The sequence below is a fragment of the Bos taurus genome, chromosome 13 (assembly GCF_002263795.3).
Source record: "Bos taurus isolate L1 Dominette 01449 registration number 42190680 breed Hereford chromosome 13, ARS-UCD2.0, whole genome shotgun sequence".
Lineage (NCBI taxonomy): Eukaryota > Metazoa > Chordata > Mammalia > Artiodactyla > Bovidae > Bos > Bos taurus.
In genome coordinates this window covers 43,591,217-43,612,292 of record NC_037340.1, presented here as the reverse complement: position 1 = coordinate 43,612,292, position 21,076 = coordinate 43,591,217, and the positions used below count along the sequence as shown (strand labels likewise).

At 40.0% G+C, this 21,076-nt stretch overlaps 1 long non-coding RNA gene across 1 annotated transcript; it reads right to left on the bottom strand.

Moving 5' to 3' along the window:
* Positions 1-19,809, bottom strand: LOC107131369 (uncharacterized). The gene is made up of 8 exons (XR_001501662.3): positions 19,469-19,809; positions 19,261-19,377; positions 16,709-17,050; positions 6,638-6,711; positions 6,093-6,242; positions 1,993-5,284; positions 705-787; positions 1-187 (listed from the first exon to the last, which is right to left on the bottom strand). It is a non-coding gene; the product is annotated as an uncharacterized lncRNA (long non-coding RNA).
* Positions 19,810-21,076: the final 1,267 nt, after the last annotated feature.

Here is a 21,076-nt window from a genome sequence, read left to right as displayed (position 1 = left end):
TTCATAAACAGTTTATTTTTAAAAGGAAAGGCAAGGTTTCAGAAAGTTCAGACACTTTATTTAAACTTCTCTTTCAGGCACAAAAATTTTCTTAACCACCCTAGAAGTATGAAGTTATCGAAGAACCACAGGGAGAGCTGAGAGTCAATATTATTCAGAGAATGGATGCTCAGGGTGACTGACACCACTGGAAGAGAAAGAGATATATTCATTTATGAACTCTGGCCTCATTATAACATAGTTTTATAATTAATATAATCATTTTCCCCTGATGTGAAAAGAATTAAACATTAAACATGTTCATTAGTCCCTGAAAGAATAGTGGGCTGCAGGCACTGTGCCCTTTGTGTTTCCTGGCTCCCTGGGCTCTGAGAGGAGGTACACCAGGCACAGGGATTAGGGGCACAAAGTAGTGAATTCATTCACCACAATGTTAACTGTGGGAATTTTACTGATGGGCTCTCCTGGGCCCCAGTCTCATTTCTGTTGATCAAGGATGGAGCCCTGGAGGAAACTTCTGGTTTGAGGTCTGCGGGAAGTACCTGGCTGACTCCTATGCTGGAAGACTCCTATGCTGGACTGTCTTTCTTTTCAGTCCTGAAAAGAGGACTGACTGAAGCTTTTAAGAAGCTTAGTTCCCCTGCTCACCTGTCTACTACCAAAACAAAACAAAACAAAACTGTGTGTGTGAAACAGTCACTTACATTAGAAATTCATAATATCTTATATTTCTGTTGAGGCCATCGATTGCTTTCATGTCATCTGGACTCAGTTCAAACCCAAACACCTGGAAGGAAGGAACAATCACATTAACCTCTCCTGGAAGGAGCCGGCGTCCTCCAGGGCACTGGAAGACTTTTCAGCTGGATGGAGACAAGAAGAGTCAGGAAGACGTGTCTGTCCTCAGCTTCCAGGAGAACAATCTGGGCCCCTCTGACGAATTCTCACCTCTTCTTTCCACACCTTCTCCTACTCTGTCCACCTCACAAACATTACAGTGCATCAGTCCCTTATCTTTCTGAGTGAATCACTTGTGACAGAAAACAAACTAAAATTTGCTTTTTCCAAACACACTGCTTTAGACACTCCTGACTCGATACTGAACCTGAGCTGACACTAGACTGATTGCCTCTCCCCAACATGCCCTAAGGGTGACAGCATTCAGCTGAAGCAGTGTGGGAAGGAGGCTCCCCATGAAAGCCTGTTCAGGAATCTGATATGAAACTTGCTCATTATCTAATATAATAAATCTAACAAAACCTATATGTCAGTGCCTTAGTGGAGAAGACCCCTGTGTTGGGAAAATGTCCTGGAGAAGAAAATGGCAACCCACTCCAGCATTCTTGCTTGGAGAATCACATGGACAGAGGAGCCGGGTGGGCTACAGTCCATGGGGTTACAAAGAGTTGGACACAACTAAAGCAACTAACACTTTAGTGTAAACAGTTATGAATGAAAAGTCTTTAAAATATTAAAGAACACAAATTATTAAAAATTCACATCACAGTCATGAAAAGAAAAGCTTAATTTTCTAAAGAAATACATTTTCCAGAGTGATCTAGTGATTCAGTGCAACATGAACCAAAGTCTAAAACACAATCTTTTGTGGAAGTCAGTAAAGTAATACTAAATTTTAAATAAAAGAACAGCTAGTCAAGAGCAGTCAAGATATCCTTAAAGACAAATGTACCATTCTAAGGAAGAACACTTACTTTCCATTTTAAAAACACAGAACAGAAAACTGAATACTTAAATAGAAGAGAAGGGCCACAAATGTACTTATGGACACTTATTATATGACAGAGTTGATAATAAAAATCAATGAAATACACAGACACTTAGATTTCTATTTAAATAAAGAAACATATAGGCAATCATTTTTATACCGCATTAAAAAAATCAGTTTCAGATATATTTTCGAATGAAATTTCAATGGAAACAGAAAAACAATTTTTCAGGGGACCATGCACCTGACCCTTGACATGGCCTGACCTGTAATTTCCAATGGAGACTGAAGTTTGCCAAAAGAAGTGGTGACTTATTTCTGAGCTGAGATAATGACATGGATTTTTTTCCTCTCCCTGGCTTGAAATTACAGCGCTGTCCTGAAATGAAAACCAAGTTAGTTGACCAGATTCTAGCCAAATATATATGAAAAACTACATGGAGAAGCATGCAGGCTCCTCTGACAAGTGCTAAAGCAGAACTGCCTAGCTGTACTGAACTGAACAGCAAATGCATGAGAGCCCAGCCAAGAAGACAACAGTTGAGCTGAGTGCAGGTGGAATCTCAAACCATAGAATCAAGAGACACATAACTGATCTCTGTATTAAATCTGAAAACTGGAGAGAGTTTTCTGTACACCTATGCTTAAGGGTACAGTAATGCTCTGTTTCACAGAAAACAAATGAGAGACACCATGCAAAAGTGGACAAAGTCTTGAGAGGAACTTCACAAAGACAGAAACTCAAGAAGTTTAAACATATGAAGATGAAACCTTATTAGTATTCAGGAAAATGCAAAATAAAACCACTATGGTTTGGAGATGAAAGATTGCTGCCCTAATTTTTGTGCCCCAAAATTCACATGTGGATGGTGTTAGAAATGGAGCCTTTGAGAGGTGATTAGGTCATGATGGTGGAGCCTTTGTGATGAGATTTCAACAACATCATAGTCATATAAGAAACTTGGGAGAACTCTCCTTCCCACCTTAACTACATTAAAATACAAGAAGAAGCCTGGAGGAGGGCCCTCACCTGACCAAGAATGCACCCTGACCTCAGACCTCCAGCTTCAGAAATGTGAGAAGCAAATTTTCATTGTTTCTAAAACACCAAATTTGTGGCATTTTGTTAAAACAGTCCAAATGGCATAAAATAATCACATAATGCAATTTCATCCATTGAGAATGAAGATAAGAAGACATCATTTGTACAAGGTGATAGGATAAATTGCAGACCTAGCACTGAAACTAAAATCTCCATTTTCTGTCCAAATTCATTTTCTTGGACTGCAAAATCACTGAAGATCGTGACTGCAGCCATGAAATTAAAAGACCCTTGCTCCTTCTAAGAAAAGCTATGACAAACCTAGGCAGTATATTAAAAAACAGAGGCATTACTTTACTGACAAAGGTCCATATAGTCAAAGCTGTGGTTTTTCCAGCAGCCATGTACGGATGTGAGAGGTGGACCATAAAGAAAGCTGAGTGCCTAAGAACTGATGCTTTTGAACTGTGGTGTTGGAGAAAACTCTTGAAAGTTCCTTGGACTGTAAGGAAATTAAACCAGTCAATTGTAAAGGAAATCAGTCCTGAATATTCATTGGAAGGACAGATGCTGAAGGTGAAGTTCCAATACTTTGGCCACCTGATGCAAAGAACTGACTCATTGGAAAAGACCCTGATGCTGGGAAAGATTGAAGGCAGGAGGAAAAGGGGAAGACAGAGGATGAAATGGTTGGATGGCATCACCGACTCAGTGGACATGAGTTTAAGCGAGCTCCGGGAGTTGGTGATGGACAGGGAAGCCTGGCGTGCTTCAGTCCATGAAGTCGCAAAGAGTCATACATGACTGAGTGACTGAACTGAACAGAACTGAACCCTCTACAACCAGGCCACCTCTCCTGTTGCCACAGCAAGAGGAGAAAATCATCAGGAATACACACAAGGCATTAATGCACAGGGAAGAACCAGTAAATCATCTTGACTCAAGGAAAGTCTTGAGAGACAAAGAATGACCCTTTGGAATGAAGGATATTCCTTAGGAGCCCTCTACCCATAGCCCGACTCATCACATGTATGTTCTCTTTGAATCGTTTTTTGTTGTAACTCTTGGCCAGAACCACAACCCCACATTGTATCTGATAGTGAAGGACAACCAAAGCTGGAGTTCACTTGTGCTTTTTGGCAATGGCACAAAGAACCGGGTCCTCCAAGAGAATGGGGTGGTTCACATTCACCCTGGAAAGAAATTCAGAAATCCAGAGGAGCTGAGACTAAGTATTCAGTCTGTGAGTAGTTTTCCCAGACAGATTAAGTAGGTGTCCTCTACACCAGTGCTTCACAAGGTGTGGTCCATGGACCAGCATCATCAGTATCACCTGGGATTTTGTTAGAAATACAAATTTCATGGCTTAGCTGAAGACAAACTGAATCAGCATCTCAACTGTCACCTCCCATTCTGTGTTTACAAAACTCTGCAGGTATTTGGATGCATTATTGATCTGAGACCAGGATTGCTAAAGTTGTGGGTTTTTTCTTTAATTCTCAGAGGTTGTTTTTCTTCTATAATCAAGGGCATGAACAGAGAAACAGAAGGGAAAGACCAGGAATTTTTTAAATTTCACTTTCCTGCTGCTGCTGCTGCTGCTGCTGCTGCTGGTAAGTTGCTTCAGTCGTGTCTGACTCTGTGCGACTCCATAGATGGCAGCCCACCAAACTCCCCCATCCCTGGGATTCTTTAGGCAAGAACACTGGAGTGGGTTGTCATTTCCTTCTCCAATGCATGAAAGTGAAAAATGAAAGTGAAGTCGTTCAGTTGTGTCCGACTCTTAGTGACCCCATGGACTGCAGCCTACCAGGCTCCTCTGTCCATGGGATTTTCCAGGCAAGAGTACTGGAGTGGGGTGCCATTGCCTTCTCTGTTCACTTTCCTAAGGCATTAATAAAAAGTAAGTAGTTTCAAAATCAGAGACATTTATTTCTTCATTATTTTTCTTTAGATATTTATAGAAGTGGTTCAAGTTTGTTTTTTTCTATCATAATATTATTATCCCAATTTTACACATAAGGTAACTGAGGCTTGGAATTTCTATCTTTAGAAATGTTTTATTAGTTAATAACTACATAAATCATGACATAAGCTTCTGTCTCTGGTTCCAACTAGGGGATTATATATAGATTTTATTGCAGACATTTAATGATGAGTTTACAAGCTGTTCAGTTCAGTTCAGTTGCTCAATCACGTCCAACTCTTTGTGACCCCATGAATCACAGCTACTACAATGTACAAAAAAATGGCTGGGCGATGGGAAATTAAAAGAAAAGAAAATATTCCATCCATCCCCTATCTCCCCTTTGCTTATAAGAGCTATCTGAGTACTGTATTTTAAAATATCTCATCAAAAATTGAATTTTAGGGAAATTCCCACTTGTCTTCAATAGGATTCAATATCATTCTTTTACTCCTTGTGATCCCAGCACACCATGGGCTAAAAGAACAATATCATGTGACTTGCAGAAATCCAACAATTTGCTATGATTGAGATAAGGATGACATTCCACCTGTAAAATGTCAACAGAGAAGAGTGTCAGATTATTTGAAAAGGTAGTATTAACATGACAGAGGCAGATTAAAAGTTTTAAGTGCCTAAAGGAAAGATTGCTACTTTAAATGTAAAATGGAAATATAAACATCTAGAGAGAAGTAGAGAAAAGTGTGTTTATACAGTTAATTTTATGACAGACCATGGATGGGAGAACCAGTCCACCAGGTTGAGTAATAAAAAGGTGTACTCTATATTTGAGTAGATATTCTTGGGTAAATGTTTTATCTTCTGTTAACATCACCTCTAGCCTTTAACTTCACCCTCTAACCTGGATGACTTTAATCATCTCCAGCACATTTTCTGTTCTGTGCTCTCTGTTGAGACTCATAAAGGCTAAGACACCAAGACTAAGGATTCAGTCATCAGAACCCCACAAAAACACTTAACACTCATCTCAGCTGATTGGTTACTTTATTAATTTACTTCCCATTCAATGTTTTCAAGGCTTCCTTCCTATACACAGTTCGTTCCAGGGCACTCTCCCATCCATTCTTGTCATCCTTTAATCCCAGGGAAACACCTCCTACCTCTAGCTCTAGATTCTATCCAAAATTCAGAAGGATGCCCTCCCCACCTTTTCCATCCAGATTACATAGAGATACTACTTTGGATTCTATTCACACCACCCAGACAGAGACTCTGCTCTCTAGAGTCCTCTGTCCCACAAAGGTCAGATGAACAGGAGAGAAGGACAGACAGACATCTGGCTCCAGTGTAAGAAGGAGGTTCTGAAGAGCAGGAGGGAGAGGAGTCAAGCTGCTCACCTGGTTGCAGACGGGCTTGTACTTGAGCCCCAGCTTGTTCATAATCTTCTCCAGCTGCTTGTGGTTGAAGTTGGACACCCTAATGGACTTGGTCAGCCCTGTGTCCTTACATTTCTCCAGGGCCTGGGAGGGAGGGGTGGTGAGCGGTCACTTGGAATGGGCAAGAACAAGAATAAATGTTGAAAAAATCAACAAACATGGTCACCATCAAGAATTAGCATTGAGTATCAAGAGGAAAAAGGGAAGAAAGTCATCACATCAGTTAATTACTATTTCTGCCTTAAAAAAAAAAAAAAAAAAAAACAAAGAAGACATATCACATGGAAGGAAAGAAATGCCTTGTCTTCATTGTCCAAAATTCTCCATTTCATTCCTCTATGTGAACATTTCAGCAATGGTTTCCTCCCCTCAACCCGAGCATCCCAGCCCTTAGGTTCATGAACTGCTGAGTCTGATGGGCCACAGCCCATTCTCACAGGTGGAAGAAATGAAGGAGGTTTTCCCTCTCCTGGCTCCTCCACTGGTTCTCTCCTCCCTGGACTCACCTCCCACGTGTGACAGAGATCCAACGAATCAAATATCAATTTTCACTTTCCATCTTTTGGAAATAATTCCTCCCCTGGATGGAACAGAAGCAGGCATATTAGAGATGTGACAAAATAATTTCTCTTTAGCCAGGCTGCAAGGCACCAGGAATTAAATCTCCATGAGGTAGGTTTACAAATTTCTACATACTAATATTTGCAATGTGATTTGTGTATGGAGTTGTAAGCAATGTCTACAGGAAGGAGGCTTATTCTATTCTCTTATACTTATTATATGTTACAAAAAATACAATTTTTCTATGTTCTTAAAGGGACTTCCAGTGACTTCTGTGAATTTTGTCTGTTTCCTGTACTTGCCTCTCTTGAAATGTCTCTGGTCTGAGAATGGCAGTAAGTTCCATGCCATAATTTCCAGAATAAAAATTGCAAATGACACCTGGGCTAGATAATCAGGTTTCCTTTTCTCTTCAAGCATCAGATGCCCTACAGCAGGCATGTGAACCAACAAGGCTCTTGTTAGGCTGATATGGAATGTGGAAGATCCAGACATGCTCTCAAATATTCATGACCATGAGCCTTGGAATGCCTCCAAAATCACATTTGCCACCAATGGAAATGTTCAGTGAAAATATAGTAATGTAATGATAAGGGATAGAAAAAGGAGACATTTATGAAGAGTCCTGCAAATCCTCAAATCTCTCTGTGTCTGAGATTTGCAACTACATAGTCCACTAAGCTATTTTGCATCAGATGGCTTGAGTTGATTTCTGTAACTTGAAATCAAGAGTGCAAAGTAAACCTTTCCTTTTTTTAAATTCTTTTTTTTTAATTGAAGGATCAGTGTTTTACAGAATTTTGTTGTTTTCTGTCAAACCTCAACATGAATCAGCCATAGGTAAACATATATCTCCTCCCTTTTCAAGCTTCTTCCCATCTCCCTCCAAATCCTACCCCTCTATGTTGATACAGTGCCCCATTTGAGTTTTAAGCAAAACATTCTTAATGACTAAGTGCAGTCTAAACATCTCATCGTAAAGTAGGGCAGGACTGTAGACAATGTCTCCCAATTCCCTATAAAGGTACAAGGTTTAGACTCACCCAAGAGGGAGCACAACCGAATCTGCTCAAGTTAAAAGGATGAAAGACAAGATGAAGTCATCATGTTCAATGTAGGGCAGTGTCATGCTCACCACGGCTTCACCAAACTCTTGGTTCATGAAATCCCCAGACACTTAGAAGTCATAACCAGGACTGTGTGCAGAACCCACCTATTTCTACTTCCTCAAGATTTTCAGGCAGAGACTCTAGATTATTAACTCCTTTGTCTGGGATGCATGTAACAGATTCAAAGAAACTCGGTAAATAGATGACCACAAATGATTATGTGGGGGATTCTACTCTAGTGTAATCATCCCTTCAATCTACTAAGAAAAACCTTAATTCAACCATCCATGCAAGTTGATGCATCTCCTTTTTTTTAAATTTATTTATTTTAGTTGGAGACTAATTACTTTATAATATTGTAGGGGGTTTTGCCATACACTGATATGAATCATCCATGGGTTTACATGTGTTCCCCCTCCTGAGCCCCCATCCCATCCCTCTGGATCACCCCAGTGCACCAGCCCTGAGCACCCTGTCTCATGCATCAAGCCTGGACTGGCAATCTGTTTCATATATGATAATATATATGTTTCAAGGCTATTCTCCCAGATCATCCCACCCTTGCATTCTCCCATAGAGTCCAGAAGACAGTTCTATACATCTGTGTCTCTTTTGCTGTCTCCCATACAGGGTCATTGTTACCATCTTTCTAAATTCCATATATATGTGTTAGTATACTGTATTGATGTTTTACTCTCTGGCTTACTTCACTCTGTATAATAGGCTCCAGTTTCATCCACCTCATTAGAACTGATTAAAATGTATTCTTTTTAATGCCTGAGTAATACTCCATTGTGTATATGTACCACAGCTTTCTTATCCATTCATCTGCTCATGGACGTCCAGGTTGCTTCCATGTCCTGGCTATTATAAACAGTGCTGCGGTGAACATTGGGATATATGTGTCTCTTTCAACTCTGGTTTTCTTGGTGTGTATGCCCAGCAGTGGGATTGCTGGGTCATATGGCAGTTCTATTTCCATTGGTGTTTTTTTTTTTTTTTTAATTTAAATTTATTTATTTTATTAGAGGCTAATTACTTTACAATATTGTATTGATTTTGCCATACATCAACATGAATCTGCCACGGGTGTACACGTGTTCCCAATCCCGAACCCCCCTCCCACCTCCTTCCCCATACCATCCCTCTGGGTCATCCCAGTGCACCAGCACCAAGCTTCCTTTATCCTGCATCGAACCTGGACTGGCAATTCACTTCTTACATGATATTACACATGTTTCGATGCCATTCTCCCAAATCATTCCCCCCCCTCCCTCTCCTACAGAGTCCAAAAGACTGTTCTATACATCTGTGTCTCTTTTGCTGTCTCCCATACAGGATTGTCGTTACCATCTTTCTAAATTCCATATATATGTGTTAGTATACTGTATTGGTGTTTTTATTTCTGGCTTACTTCACTCTGTATTATCGGCTCCAATTTCATCCACCTCATTAAAACTGATTCAAATGTATTCTTTTTAATGGCTGAGTAATATTCCATTGTGTATATGTACCACAGCTTTCTTGTCCATTCATCTGCTGATGGACATCTAGGTTGCTTCCATGTCCTGGCTATTATAAACAGTGCTGTAATGAACATTGGAGTACACATGTCTCTTTCAATTCTGGTTTCCTCAGTGTGTATGCCCAGTAGTGGGATTGCTGGGTCATATGGCAATTCTATTTCCAGTTTTTTAAGGAATCTCCACACTGTTGTCCATAGTGGCTGTACTAGTTTGCATTCCCACCAACAATATAAGAGGGTTCCCTTTTTTCCACATCCTCTCCAGCATTTATTGCTTGTAGACTTTTGGATCACAGCCATTTTGACTGGTGTGAAATGGTACCTCATTGTGGTTTGATTTGCATTTCTCTGATAATGAGTGATGTTGAGCATCTTTTCATGTGTTTGTTAGCCATCTGTATGTCTTCTTTGGAGAAATGTCTATTTAGTTCTTTGGCCCATGTTTTGATTGGGTCGTTTATTTTTCTGGAATTGAGCTGCAGGAGTTGCTTATATATTTTTGAGATTAGTTGTTTGTCAGTTGCTTCATTTGCTATTATTTTCTCCCATTCTGAAGGCTGTCTTTTCACCTTGCTTATAGTTTCTTTTGTTGTGCAGAAGCTTTTAATTTTAATTAGATCCCATTTGTTTATTTTTGCTCTTATTTCCAATTTTCTGGGAGGTGGATCATAGAGGATCCTGCTGTGATTTATGTCAGAGAGTGTTTTGCCTATGTTCTCCTCTAGGAGTTTTATAGTTTCTGGCCTTACATTTAGATCTTTAATCCATTTTGAGTTTATTTTTGTGTATGGTGTTAGAAAGTGTCTAGTTTCATTCTTTTACAAGTAGTTGACCAGTTTTCCCAGCACCACTTGTTAAATAGATTGTCTTTTCTCCATCGTATATTCTTGCCTCCTTTGTGAAAGATAAGGTGTCCATAGGTATGTGGATTTATCTCTGGGCTTTCTATTTAGTTCCATTGATCTATATTTCTGTCTTTGTGCCAGTACCATACTGTCTTGATGACTGTAGCTTTGTAGTAGAGCCTGAAGTCAGGCAGGTTGATTCCTCCAGTTCCATTCTTCTATCTCAAGATTTCTTTGGCTATTCGAGGTTTTTTGTATTTCCATACAAATTGTGAAATTATTTGTTCTAGTTCTGTGAAAAATACCTTTGGTAGCTTGATAGGGATTGCACTGAATCTATAGATTGCTTTGGGTAGTACACTCATTTTCACTATATTAATTCTTCTGATCCATGAACATGGTATATTTCTCCATCTGTTAGTGTCCTCTTTGATTTCTTTCATCAGTGTTTTATAGTTTTCTATATATAGGTCTTTTGTTTCTTTAGGTAGATATATTCCTAAGTATTTTATTCTTTTCATTACAATGGTAAATGGAATTGTTTCCTTAATTTTTCTTTCTGTTTTCTCATTGCTAGTGTAAAGGAATGCAAGGGATTCCTGTGTGTTGATTTTATATCCTGCAACTTTACTATATTCATTGATAAGCTCTAGTAATTTTCTGGTGGGGTCTTTAGGGTTTTCTATGTAGAGGATCAAGTCATCTGCAAACAGTGAGAGTTTTACTTCTTTTCCAATCTGGATTCCTTTTATTTCTTTTTCTCTCTGGTTGCTGTGGCCAAAACTTCCAAAACTATGTTGAATAATAATGGTGAAAGTGGGCACCCTTGTCTTGTTCCTGACTTTAGGGGAAATGCTTCAATTTTTCACCATTGAGGATAATCTTTCCTGTGGGTTTGTCATATATAGCTTTTATTATGTTGAGGTATGTTCCTTCTATTCTTGCTTTCTGGAGGTTTTTTTTTTTTTTAATTATAAATGGATGTTGAATTGTGTCAAAGGCTTTCTCTACATCTATTGAGAAAATCATATGGTTTATATCTTTCAGTTTGTTAATGTGATGTATTACATTGATTGATTTGAGGATATTGAAGAATCCTCGCATCCCTGGGAAAAAGCCCACTTCGTCATGATGTACGATCTTTTTAATATGTTGTTGTATTCTGTTTACTAGAATTTTGTTAAGGATTTTTGCATCTATGTTCCTCAGTGATATTGGCCTATAGTTTTCTTTTTTTATGGCATCTTTGCCTGGTTTTGGTATTATGGTGATGGTGGCCTCATAGAAAGTGTTTGGAAGCTGACCCTTCCTCTTCAATTTTCTGGAAGAGTTTGAGTAGGATAGGTGTTAGCTCTTCTCTAAATTTTTGGTAGAATTCAGCTGTGAAGCCATCTGGTCCTGGGCTTTTGTTTGCTGGAAGACTTCTTATTACAGTTTCAATTTCCATGCTTGTGATGGGTCTATTAAGATTTTCTATTTCTTTCTGGTTCAGTTTTGGAAAGTTGTGCTTTTCTAAGAATTTTTCCATTTCTTCTAAATTTTCCATTTTATTGGCGTATAGTTGTTGATAGTAGTCTCTTATGATCCTTTGTATTTCTGTGCTATCTTTTTTGATTTCTCCATTTTCGTCTCTAATTTTGTTGATTTGATTCTTCTCCCTTTGTGTCTTGATGAGTCTGGCTAATTGTTTGTCAATTTTATTTATCATCTCAAAGAACTAACTTTTAGCTTTGTTGATTTTTGCTACGGTCTCTATTGTTTCTTTTGCATGTCTGCCCTAATTTTTAAGATTTCTTTCCTTCTACTAACCCTGAGGTTCTTCATTTCTTCCTTTTCTAGTTGCTTTAACTGTAGAGTTAGATTATTTATTTGACTTTTTTCTTGTTTCCTGAGGTAAGCCGTTATTGCTATGACCTTTCCCTTAGCACTGCTTTTACAGTGTCCCATAGGTTTTGGGTTGTTGTGTTTTCATTTTCATTCATTTCTATACATATTTTTATTTCTTTTTTGATTTCTTCTGTGATTTGTTGGTTATTCAGAAGCATGTTGTTTAGCCTCCATATGTTGGAATTTTTAATAGTTTTTTTATACTGCAATTGATATCTAACCTTACTGCATTGTGGTCAGAAAAGATGCTTGGAATAATTTCAATATTTTTGAATTTACCAAGGCTAGATTTACGGCCCAGGATGTGACCTATCCTGAGGAAGGTTCCGTGTGCACTTGAGAAAAAGGTGAAATTCATTGTTTTGGGGTGAAATGTCCTATAGATATCAATTAGGTCTAGCTGGTCCATTGTGTCATTTAAAGTTTGTGTTTCCTTGTTAATTTTCTGTTTAGTTGATCTATCCATAGGTGTGAGTGGGGTATTAAAGTCCCCCACTATTATTGTGTTATTGTTAATTTCCCCTTTCATACTTGTTTGCATTTGCCTTACATATTGTGGTGCTCCTATGTTGGGTGCATATATATTTATAATTGTTATATCTTCTTTTTGGATTGATCCTTTAATCATTATATAGTGTCCTTCTTTGTCTTTTTTCACAGCCTTTATTTAAAGTTTATTTTATCTGATATGAGTATTGCTACTCCTCCTTTTTTTTTTTTTTTTTGATCTCCATTTGCATGAAATGTATTTTTCCAGCCCTTCACTTTCAGTCTGTATGTGTCCCTTGTTTTGAGGTAGGTGTTTTGTAGACAGCATATATAGGGGTCTTGTTTTTATATCCATTCAGCCAGTCTTTGTTGGTTGGGGCATTCAACTCATTTACTTTTAAGGTAATTATTGATAAGTATGGTCCTGTTGCCATTTACTTTGGTGTTTTGGGTTTGAGTTTATACATGCTTCCTGTTTTTCCTGTCTAGAGAAGATCCTTTGGCATTTGTTGAAGAGCTGGTTTGGTGGTGCTGAATTCTCTCAGCCTTTGCTTGTCTGTAAAGTTTTTGATTTCTCCTTCATATCTGAATGAGATCCTTGCTGGGTACAGTAACCTGGGTTGTAGGTTTTTCTCTCTCATCACTTTAAGTACGTCCTGCCATTCCCTTCTGGCCTGAAGAGTTTCTACTGAAAGATCAGCTGTTATCCTTATGAGAATCCCCTTATGTGTTAATTGTTGTTTTTCCCTTGCTGTTTTAATATTTGTTCTTTGTGTTTGATCTTTGTTAACTTGATTAATATGTGTCTTGGGGTGTTTCACCTTGGGTTTATCATGTTTGGGACTCTCTGGGTTTCTTGGACTTGTGTGACTATTTCCTTTCCCATTTTAGGGAAGTTTTTGACTATTATCTCCTTGAGTATTTTCTCATGGCCTTTCTTTTTGTTTTCTTCTTCTGGGACTCCTATGATTTGAATGTTGGGGCATTTCATATTGTCCCAGAGGTCTCTGAGGTTGTCCTCATTTCTTTTATTTCTTTTTTCTTTTTTCCTGTCTTCTTCATTTATTTCTACCATTCTATCCTCTACCTCACTTATCCTATCTTCTGCCTCCATTATTCTACTGTTGGTTCCCTCCAGAGTGGTTTTGATCTCATTTATTGCATTATTTTTTTTATTAATTGACTCTTTTTTATTTCTTCTGGGTCCTTGTTAAACATTTGTTGTATCTTATCAATCCTTGTCTCCAGGCTATTTATCTGTAACTCCTTTTTGTTTTCAAGATTTTGGATCATTTTTATTATCATTAAAGTCTTTTTCAGGTAGACTCCCTATCTCCTCCTCTTTTGTTTGGTTTGGTGGGCGTTTATCATGTTCCTTTACCTGTTGACTATTTCTCTGCCTTTTCATCTTGTTTAGATTGCTGTGTTTGGGGTGGCCTTTCTGTATTCTGGCAGTTTGTGGTTTCTCTTTATTGTGGTGGTTCCTCCCTGTTGGTGGGCTTGGACGAGTGGCTTGTCAATGTTTCCTGGTTAGGGAAGCTTGTGTTGGTGTGCTGGTGGGTAGAGCTGGATTTCTTCTCTCTGGAGTGCAATGCAGAGCCCAGTAGTGAGTTTTGAGGTGTCTATGGGTTTGGTGTGACTCTGGGCAGCCTGTATATTGTATATCAGGGCTATATTCCTGCATTGCTGGAGAATTTACATGGTATGTCTTGTTCTGGAACTTATTGGCTCTTGGGTGGTGCTTGGTTTCAGTGTAGGTATGGAGGCTTTTGGATGAGTTCTTATCATTTAATGTTCTCTGAAGTCAGGAGTTCTCTGGTGTTCTCCGGATTTGAGCTTAAGACTCCTGCCTCTGGTTTTCAGTCTTATTCTTACAGTAGCCCCAAGACTTCTCCATCCAAACAGCACTTATAATAAAGCTTCTAGGTTAATGGTGAAAAGATTCTCCACAGTGAGGGACACCCAGAGGTTCACAGAGTTACATGGAGAAGAAAAGAGGAAGGAGGGAGATAGAGGTGACCAGGAGGAGAAGAGGGGGAATCAAAAGGGGCGAGAGCAATCTAGCCAGTAAACAATTCCCTATGTGCTCTCCATAGTCTGGAACCCTCAGAGAGGTTCATGGAGTTACATAGAGAAGAGATGAGGGAGGAAAGAAATAGAGGTGAGCAGGAGGAGAAAAGAGGGAATCAAAAGGAGAGAGATAGATCTAGGCAGTGCTCAGTTCCTTAAGTGTTCTCTACAGCCTGGAACACCCACAGAGATTCACAGAGTTGGCTTGAGAAGAGAAGGGGGAGGGAGGAGATAGAAGTCACCTGAGGGAGAAAAAGGAGAGTCAAAGGGGGAGAGAGTAATCAAGCCAGTAATCACACTCCTAAGTAAAAATGGGTACTTAAGATTGGACTCTTAAATGTACAAAATTGATAACAAATACTGTAAAGCAAAGATTAAAAATCTAGAGTAGAGGTTAGACTCTCAAAAATACAATATTCAAAATAAACAAACAAAATAACAAAAAGTATAAGAAATATATATGAAGTTTGCTTTAAAAATAGGGTCTTTTTGCCTCCTCTAGGCGCCAGCCGCCTTAGGCCCGAGCGAGAGCAGACTGCGGGCCGGCGGCCGCAGCTGTAAAAAAAAAAAAAATAGGGTCTTTTTTTGCAAGGAATAGTAGGTTCTAAAAATGAAAATTAAAGGAGTAATAGAGGAGTTAAAAAAAAAGAAAAATAATTTTTAAAAATTAAAAAAAATGATAATAGTAAAAATATATCTAGGAATTTCTCTGGTGCTGTTGTGGGCAGTGTGGGGTCAGTTCAGTTTCAGATAGTTCCTTGTTCCAGCTTATACTTTTCAAGATCTATAGGCCCCTTCTAATGTAATAGGTGTTAAACTACAGGGATTTTAATCTGTTGCACCTGTCACTTCCAAAGTAGTTCTCTGTTTATTTGGCTTCTCCTGTTCTGCAGGTGTCTTCAGTGTCTACTTTCTGCCCTGACACAAGGGGGCAAAGGTGGTTTCTCGTTTAGGCTCACTTGTTCATTCATGCTGTGGGGAGAGGGGAGCACTGCAAACAAATACCACTGGCATTTGTGGGGAGTGCTTGCAGTGTCTCGGCCACACTGGCTTTGTCCCAGCTCATTGTGTGTGTGGTTTCCCAGACTACACTGCTCAGGCTTCAGGTTGCTCTGCAGGGAGTGGGCCCTGGGTTGCATGCAATTCCCAGGTCTAAGCCACTCCGGTTCAGATTCTCGGGTACTCCACAAAAGCGCAGACTCAGTTGGGCCTGCGTTTTGTCCCGTTTCCGTGTCTGAGCAGCTCAGGTGACCAGGTGCGTGGGGAGCACACTCTCCTTAGGTACAGTGCATCTTATCACCTCCCTGGTCCTAGCTGCTCCGGTTTCCAGCTGCACCCATCTCCCATGTGCCCTGTGTCTCTTCTGGGGAACTGATCTCTGGCTGCAACCCTCCCAGTGGATGTTAACCGTCCAGAATCTCAGGAAGTCTTCGGCTAAAAACTGGAAGCCTGTTCCCATTTTGGTAGGGGATGCCCTCTCTGGGGCCGAGTTTGCCCCTTTCCGGCTCTGGCAGGTGCCCGCCTGGCCCCTGCCTCCGGCGGGGGATGGGTCAGTCCACAGCCGACTAGCTCTTCTCTGATATTGGCTCAGTCCTTTGTTCTGTGAGCAGCCTGGCAGTGCCTTAGGTTAGGGCTTTTTGTAGGATAGTTCTCTCTTCCTCTTTTTCTCTCTCTCTCTCTCTGGCTATCCCACAGTTTAGGTTGCTATCTCATGTTAGCTCTCTCAGATTGCCCTCAAGGCATTCAGGCCCAGTCCTTACCCTAAGCAATGCCACCTGCTCCTCTCCGTTCACACCCCCCCACCCCTACCCCACCCACCCCACCCCACCCCTGCTTGCTGGTGGTGGATGTGAGCGTTTGGGGTACTTCTCTGCTCAGAGTTGCCTTTAGGCATGTAATCTGTGGGTTTTATTTATTTATTTTTCTTCCTGATTATGTTGCCCTCCAAGATTCGAAAACTTCCCCCAGACCTGCTGGTGAGAGGGTTTCCTGGTGTTTGGAAACTTCTCCTCTATTAAAACTCCCTTCCTGGGATGGATCTCCATCCCTAACTCTTTTGTCTCTCTTTTTATCTTTTATTTTTTGTCCTACCTCCTTTCGAAGACAACGGGAGGCTTTTCTGGGTGCCTGATGTCCTCTGCCAGCGTTCAGAAGTTGTTCTGTGGAGTTTGCTCAACGTTCAAATGTTCTTTCAATGAACTTGTGGGGGAGAAAGTGGTCTCCCCTTCCTATTCATCTGCCATCTTAGGACCACCCCCTCCTGACACACATTCTAACACAAGATATAACATTGATCTGATCACACAAATTTCCAACCTTTGCAGCCAGTGGATAATGAATAATATAGAGATCGACATAGTCCAGTTGAGGAGTTTTCAGTGACTTTTCCAAGGCTGATCTGACCAACTCTGATTGAAGCGAAGTACACCAAAGCTGCAAATAGTAAAGAATGGAAATTTTATAAAACATTCTTAGTAAATTTTCATTTGGTCTTACCATTTGGCTTCTGATATTACTTCCTTGACCAATGATGGTAATGTGCCAATTCTTAAACACTGAACACCAAGGATTTCTAATACCTTAAGAATATACCAAGAAGCATAGTTCACCAATCAACTGCTCACCAAACAAATGATCCTATATATAAAACAGTCCCCTGGGCACATTCACTAGCACACATGTTCACACACACAACACACAACACATTTGAAGTGTAGAATATATCATCTCTCTTCACAGTGCCATCTGCAATCTTGCTTCGAATGGCCTGGCCAATGTGCTCTTCATTTTTGTACACATGAGCATAGTCAATATAGTGAATTTGGTGACTACAAGAGCTTCACTCTTAGGAACATACATAAGCAACAAAGGTAGAAGTTGAATATCCACATGATTAAGAGATTGCTAGCACAAGCTTTGATCTTCCAAATCAATGTTTCTCCATGTCTTTGATTAGATATGTATGTGTGGTGCTGAACCTGGACAGTTTACCTGAATGTTCCTGGTCAGATTTTATTTTTTATTTATTTATTTTTATATACACACCCAGTAACCTTTACATCCCTAATGATCCATGATTGATCACTGGCATCAGAGGACCCTAAGCCAACCTCCAGGTTCAGTGGATCCAAAGAACTCAGCATAAAGTTGTGGTCATGAATATGATTTATACTATAAGATAGTTGAAGCAAAATCAACAAAGGTATAAGATACATGGTAAAGACATTAAATTACAGGAGATAGAGACAGGGAGTAAGGTCTGTTGCAATCCATAGGATCATAAAGAGTTGGACATGACTTAGTGACTGAAAAGCAACAATAACAAAAAGCATCAAGAAACATGGTGAAAGCTTCTAAGACCACTGTCTACCACTGAAGCACCAAATGGAATACACCAAATATAAACTGTATCTATTCAAGGTGTACAAAGTGATGTTCTCATATAAGGATCCATTGTTTATGATCACCAAAATCAACTATTTAGCAGATCCCTCATTTCACTTACCTTACTTTAGGGGGTTTGTAAGAAGACTTCACATCTACTCTCTACAAAATCTCAGGGTATCACCCATTATTTTTAATTATTGTCATGGTGCTGTCCATCAGGTTACCAACTTATTCATCTTATCACTCAAGTTCTAGACTGTTGACCAATATTTTTCCATTTGTCGCAGATTTATCTCCAGCTTCTGGTCTTCATTTCTCTACTCTTTGTTTCTATAAGTTACACTATTTTAGATTTCACCTACAAAGAGACTCCCCTGGTGTTTCAGATGGTAAAGCGTCTACTTACAATGTGGGAGAACCAGGTTAAATCCCTGGGTCGAGAAGATCTCCTGGAGAAGGAAATGGCAACGCACTCATGTACCTTGCCTGGAAAATTCCATGGACAGAAGAGCCTGGTAAGCTACAGTCCATGGGGTCCCAGTGAGTCAGACACGACTGAGTGACTTCACTTTCACTTTTCACAAAGAGATCATGTACTATTTGTCTTTTTATTTCTGGCTTACTTCACTTAGCTAAAGTTCTCTCAGTTCACCTGTGTGGTTTCAAATGGCAGGACTAACAGTTTAAATGCTGAGTAATATTCCATTTATTTTACATGTGTAGAATCTTTTCTATTACAAGGAGTTAGATAATTGGTGTAACCACCCTCTGTTGGGTTCAGTCCTGGTCTTTCTTAAACATTCTGGCATTCGGAGAATGTACTGAGGAATGGACTAGTGAGCTTCAGTACTAACCTGGACACTTTACTCCCTGCACCCTACTTTGCACTAGAAAGTCCTGTCTTCTCTTTCCAAAATGCCTCTGAATATTTCCTTCTAATTTCCAAATGAAAAAAGTGAGATGCAAAGTTTCAGGATCAGACCTTGTCACTACTACATTCTCTAAAGACAAGATAGACAGCAAACTTTCTGGCTTCAGGTCTAGAAACTTGTCCGCTAGTCCCTTTTCTGTCCAAGCACTGAAAACTACACTTTAATAAAAAGACATTACAACACCCAAGGGATGCATTACAAAACCTGGCCTGTAAGATGGTAGCTTATCCCCTCAAATGACACTATATTTTGCATTAGAAGTTTCCCAAGCAGCAACCAAAGTACAAGGCAAAACACAGCTGGAGTGTCTTGCCTGGCACCTACCAGGTACCCCACGGTAGAGAAGCAATTCTCTCCAATTAGTTCCTATTCACCTCATCCTTAGGACTTTCCACCTCAAATACTTCTCTGGGTCATGCTTTTTTGGAAGGAGGAAGAGTTCTGGAATAAAACATACAGAGAAACCTGGCCATTGCAAAAGCTCTCAAAGCAAAGCAGTTGACAGTCAGTGATCTTGACAGCCGAGTCTCACCACTTCTGCCAAGCTGGGAAAGAGGTCGAAACTGGAGGGGAACCCAGGGTAATCTGCCGGTGAGCACAGCCTCAGACCCTGATGCAGAGTGAAGACTGGGTGCTCTCTCCCCTTTCACAGGGCATGGTCCTAGCCTGATTAGTGGAATCATGTGACCCTCCCAGAGTCACCCAGGAACTCAATGCTTGACAACCCAAGTCCCTTCTGTTCATGTTACATCCACTACTATTTATACCTCAACCCCAAATCACCTCTGTTATCTCTTTAGTTTCAGCGCTGCCAAATCCCAGGAAAGGAATGAAGTGGCTGTCACTTAGCTTCACTCTCTGGCCTCTAGGATACATTGCTCGTTTCTAATCTGATAAGCAGACTGATGTTTTCTTCTGCCTTCACAGGTTACAAATAACAGGAAGTTAACACCCCAGTTGACTGTCCAATGTTAGCAGATACATTGGAGGAGGAGAAGGATTAAACCAGTGCCCACTGAGTAAGAAGAGAATTGAAGCCAGTTACATTTTTTTTATCAGAAAGAAAAACTTAACTTATATAAAGATGAAATGTGCCAAACAATTATTGACCAAACTTTACACAGAAACCTCCACACACCAGTCATTTCACTTTTCTAATTATGAAGCCCACTTTTGATCAAACATCAGTTGAATCAACTACTTCATAGTACAGAAAGACACACTAGTCACACAATTTAAAAGTGTTGATTATTACTGTTACTGCTAAGTCACTTCAGTCGTGTCCAACTCTGAGTGACCCCATAGACGGCAGCCCACCAGGCTCCCCCATCCCTGGGATTCTCCAGGCAGGAACACTGGAGTGGGTTGCCATTTCCTTCTCCAATACATGAAAGTGAAAAGTGAAAGTGAAGTCGCTCAGTCGTGTCTGACTCTTAGCGACCCCATGGACTGCAGCCTACCAGGCTCCTCCGTCTATGGGATTTTCCAGGCAAGAGTACTGGAGTGGGGTGCCATTGCCTTCTCCGTTGATTATTAAGCACTTTCCAAAATGTAATCTCTTAGTAGAGAATCAAAATGTGAAACAAACCAAATTTGCCTTTTAAATTTTCCAGCAGCAAAATTATTTTGCTTTACACACCTATGGTGGTAGAGGTACAGTCAGTAACTCATGTCTGACTCTTTTACAACCCCATGGACTGTACCCTGCCAGGCTCCACAGTTCACTGAATTTCCCAGCTAGAATACAGGAGTGGGTTGCCATTTCCTACACCACAGTATCTTCCTGATCCAGGGATCAAACCAAAGTCTCTTGTGTCACTTACATTGGCAGGTGAATTCTTACCACTGGGCCACCTGAGAAGCCCTTACAGACCTGACTAGGGTGAAATTCTGAAAAGGACACTAAAACCAGACAGTTTGGCAAAGTGTTTATTGGCATTAATCATTAACAATGTTTTGATACCATGTGCAGGTTCAAACAGACTCTTGAGTATTTATGCCTTGTACTACACTACATAACTTTTTAGAGTACTCTTATAATGTTACAAGTACATATTTTACACAGTTTGTTTTCATGCTAAATATTATTCTTAAAATAAAAACCTATAAACAACTGAAATTGCAACAAATTTGGGAAGAT